This window comes from Mus caroli, chromosome 6 (genome assembly GCF_900094665.2).
Source record: "Mus caroli chromosome 6, CAROLI_EIJ_v1.1, whole genome shotgun sequence".
In the NCBI taxonomy this organism is placed as follows: Eukaryota; Metazoa; Chordata; class Mammalia; order Rodentia; family Muridae; genus Mus; species Mus caroli.
Genome location: NC_034575.1, coordinates 36,544,979 through 36,549,771, shown reverse-complemented (window position 1 = coordinate 36,549,771; position 4,793 = coordinate 36,544,979). Strand labels below are relative to the sequence as shown.

At 37.3% G+C, this 4,793-nt stretch overlaps 1 pseudogene; it reads right to left on the bottom strand.

The window, feature by feature from the left end:
- Window positions 1-909: 909 nt before the first annotated feature.
- Window positions 910-4,793, bottom strand: part of LOC110297115 — a 4,788-nt pseudogene continuing 904 nt past the window's right edge.

The following is a 4,793-nucleotide window of genomic DNA, read 5'->3' as shown; positions in this document are numbered from 1 at the left end:
AATTTGTTTTAATTTTCCATTTAAATATACATGTCTGTGATGGCTTGTATATGCTTGGCCCAGGGAGTGGCACAATTAGGAGATGTAGCTTTGTTAGAGCAGATGTGGCCTTGTTGGAGTAGGTGTGTCATTATGGGCATGGGCTTTAAGACTCTAGTCCTAGCTTCCTGAAAGTCAGTCTTTTCATAATGGCCTTCAGATGAAGGAGTAAAACTATCAGCTCCTCCTGTACCAAGACTGTCTGGACACTGCCATGCTTCCAACTTGATGATAAAGGACTGAACCTCAACCATAAGCCAGCCCCAATTAAATATTGTCTTTATATTAAAAAAAAAGATCCTAAATTTTCCTTACTTCAGGAAAATCAAAATCACAACACAGAAGATAATGGGGCATCCAAACGCACAGTAAACTCTGAGTCTTTTTCAGACTGGTAGACGAAAAGAAGAAAGGTATCGATCAGAAAGTGTAGAGGGATAGCTGGGTATAGTTACATTGTCATGGTAGAAGTTGAAATATTTCCTCTGTTCTACTTTGAATTTTTGGTATTACTCTGCAAACAATTGCTTATTCTACCTAGGGCCATTTTTTCTTCTCTGCTAAGTGGTGAAACCTGGTCCTGACCTCACTCACTAGTATTTAAAAGTTTATCATATTATTTTTGTGAATGTGTCCTGGGAAAACAGTGCTAAAGAAATCTTTGCCTATCTGGGCAGATACAGTAGTAATTTCTGGGGGTAGGTGGGAATTCAGACAGTTCATTGTGAAGTTGTATTAGTTTATTTATCACAGATATTTTACCACATTGTTCCTTTCACAGTATTTTATTTTACTAGAGAGATACATACAGTAAAGTAATATTCTCCCAGTGGTACTTTGGTGACTTGGATCTATTCGAGACCTTCCAATTTATTCTACTTTAACCAATTTATATGAAGTATTCCTGAGGTAGATAGTTACTAGGCGTTGGGTATTATCATCATTACATATGTCCTTTTCTGAAAAAAACTTCCACCTTCGTTTGTAGGACAGCATTCTCTAAGAAAGGACAGAAGAAGTGTTAACTCATGAACCCAACATATCTTCATGCACACCCCTTCCTAAATTTCACATACTGGGATTGACTTTCTGTCTATGAGGTAGAATTGCTATTTGAGCTCCCTTCCTGTTCTTTTAGCTCCCTCTCTCCTCTCATCTCCTTTCTATTTGGTTTCTCATCAGTACTCCAAAATCATCTCCATTTTCCTCTTGTTAAAACATAGTTTGTTTTGTTCTCTTTCTATTCTGAAACATCCTGACATTAACTTTTATCTGAAATTCATAAGCGGGTGGGAAATGCTCTCACTTACCAGAGACATGAACCTTCCAGAAGAACTTGGCATAAGTACACACACAAGCAAGAGAGATTTCAGGAGTAGAAAGGTACTTGATATTTGGATTGTCCTCAGTACTGATTTCTATCTGAAGGAAAGAAAGTGAGGAAGGTTTAAATAGTGTTAATATAGAGAAGACAGCCCGAGATAGATCATTAAAAAATTAAACAATTCTCAGGGCACTGTGGGAAGGAAGGACTAATCATTTCCTATTATTTATGAGCATATACTAGATATTTAACATGTTTTCTGTAACTTGTGTGACAAATTCACTTTAGACTCCATGTAGAAGGAAACCACTAATGTATTTGTTTATTTGTTTTGTTGGGGTTATTTGGCATGGTGATTGACTGAAACTTAAAAATAAAAACTTGTTAGAAGTTGTCAGATGGCATTTTTTTCCAGATAATGACGTGAAATGACCCCCCCCCCCGTGTGTGTGTGTCTGAGTATGTTTAACTCATGAGCTGGTTTGTGGGATGGATTAGTAAGCTCTTTATTTTAGTATTGTGACCGTCAAAGAATATTGTCCATGTTATGTTTAGGTTGTTAGTTGGTTTTCATCTAGCCCGAGGCTGAAAATCTACAAATCAGAGTCAATGGGGAATGATACAAACCTCTCCAGAACTAAGAATGGTTTTGAAGCAGGTGACACCAGGTTTTCTACTCTGCTATGCTGAAATAAGCATGACAAAGACAAGTAACCACACTTTATAACCCAGACTCTCTGACTTCAATTTTCTAGCTTTGTGATGCTATTGTTACACTGTGTTATATTTCTGTAGCTGTGAGATGAAAGAGTTGATACTTTTATCCTTTCTGTGAGATTGTGAGTCTATGAAACTTATTTTTTAAAAAAAAATAAAAGACAACTTTTTTATTATTTTCTTCATTTACATTTCAAATGCTATCCCCAAAGCCCCCTATACCCTCCCTCCGCCCTGCTCCCCAACCCACCTACTCCTGCTTCCTTGTTCTAACATTCCTCTGTACTGGTGCATATGAGGACAACATTTAATTAGGGCTGGCTTACAGGTTCAGAGAATCAGTCCATTATCATCAAGGCAGGAAGCATTACAGCATCCATGCAGGCTTGAAGCTGGAGAAGAAGCTGAGAGTTCTACACCTTGTTCAAAGAGGAACCAGGAAAAGACTGAATTTCTCTTCCCCACTGGCCAGAGCTTGAACTTAGGACCCTCAAAGCCCACCCCCACAGTGATGTACTTCCTCTAATGAGGCTATACCTCCTCCATCAATGCCATACCTCCTAACAATGCCATTTTCCTCTATGAACTTTGAAAATTATTATTTTAGGCTTAAAATAGCAAGTTTATATTGCAAATAGAAACAGTCACAGCTTGAGAAATTTTGACTATTTTAGACATTGGTTTTCCTCAGCCAAAAGATATAAATCTTTAAGTCAATGGTCAAATATAAGTAATGACTTCTACATAATTTACTATTTTATAAACCAAACAGAGAGAACTTCAGGGTTTCGGTCCAATACCAGATAAAAAGCATTTCTAGCATTACTTTTATTTCTGTAAATATCTGTGACTCTAAATTTGCCTATATCAGCAAAGATAACTCTTATATAATCTACGCAACGTATGGGGAATACCCTGACCCCCCAAACAATTTCAGCATCTCTGAATTTTTGGCCATATGCCAAGATTACTATCTTATACCAGATAGTTTACAGGATATTCTAACAAAAGGAGGACATTCTGTGAGCTATGGCTAGGAAAGGAAAAACAGGAATAATTTTAAAATAGATGTCACATAATATGGATCATAAGAACTGTAGGGTCTACAATTCAAGTATAATATTGGGTTTACTCTGTTTAAACGGAAAAATGGGATTCGTTTTTTAAACTAATATCAAGGACTGTTGACTTTACCTATTAAGACTTTTGAAATAACCATTCATTTCACTTCCTTTTTGTAATAATTTTAAAATTCAGTCTTTTGAAAAAAGATTTACTTAGCTTTATTTTATGTCAGTAGATGTGTGTGAGCAATGTCCACTCAGACCAGAGTTGGTATCAGATGTCCTGGGACAGAACTTACGTATGGCTGTGAGCTATCAGTGGTACTCAGAAAAACCAAGAAGTGCTCTCAACCCTTCAATCATATCTCTAGCCCTCAAACCTTCTTTTTGTTTCTCCTTTCTAAGAGGCAAATGTGGAAGAAAATGTTAAACAAACTGAGCAGGAAGTGAAGAGTTTGGAACAAGTGAAGATGAAATTAGACTCAGGATTAATGTTGGGTACAATGTGTTTCTGTAGCCCTCGTTTTGAGGAACAGTGCACAGTCACCTTCTGGACTCTCTATCATAACTTCATGAGGTGCAGTCAGCAGGTGAATTGAGGTGGGACCATGAGTCTAGCAGAGTGTCCTAGTCACTGCCACTAAGCCAAGTTTATCTTTGGTTAATTACCTTTTTCCTTGATTTTTCACTCTTGCTATAACTTTTTCCTCTAAATGTTCATCATGTTTCAATGTGAAGACCCTTATCCAACAGTTGAAATTCCTTACTCACCAATCTTCTTCAAAACACTATTACTTCACTATTAGAAAAGAATTTGTAATGCATACATTTGTAACAAAATTTCTCTGACATTCAAACCTATGCACATAGAAATACTAAAAGGGCAACATTTAACACAATATCAACATTACTATATAATCTTTATTATGATACTTTTCTTTACTATGATACTTATCAATTATTCACTCACCCCCAAGCATTTATCCACATTGTTTGTAACTGTGAGTTCTACTATAACTTCATTTGTCCTGTTTGTCTGAGAGAGTCTCTTGTTGAGTGAAAGTGACTTGTTCCTATAAGAGTAGAAGAGGCAGAGAAACAAAATCATATTACTGTCCAACACTCATGTTTGTGTATAAACGGGCAGAAAGAGCTCCAGGGGCCAATCATTGGAAGACCTGGTTTTCCAGCCAACACACATATCCAACAGGAAGAAACAAATGGAGGTAAGAAGATAAGGTCACAGTGCTGCTTACGTACTGAATGTGGAAACCTAGGCTAGCAAAACTATGTTTACTTTGTTCCCAGTTAGCATTGCATGGGGGAGATTCATGACTTCGCCGTCCACATTTATGCACTCCTCTTTCTATATTCTTTCTAAACTTATCAATAAGCTCTCCAAGGCTTTATTCCTTCCAAAAGTAGAAGTGGTAGAAGAATACTATACTCTCAGAATTTGCTGAAGCCATCATATGGATTGAAAGAGGAAAATTACTGACCACCAGAACTCTCACCCCAGAGCCCTCCTACCCCTCCCAACTAAGGACTGTGCCAGGGACATTTTTGAGATAAGGGTGTGAGTAAAAACCTCAGTTCCAATGAATCAAGTACATGGCCAAAGTGTGGGACGCGTTGCGAAAAGCACTTTG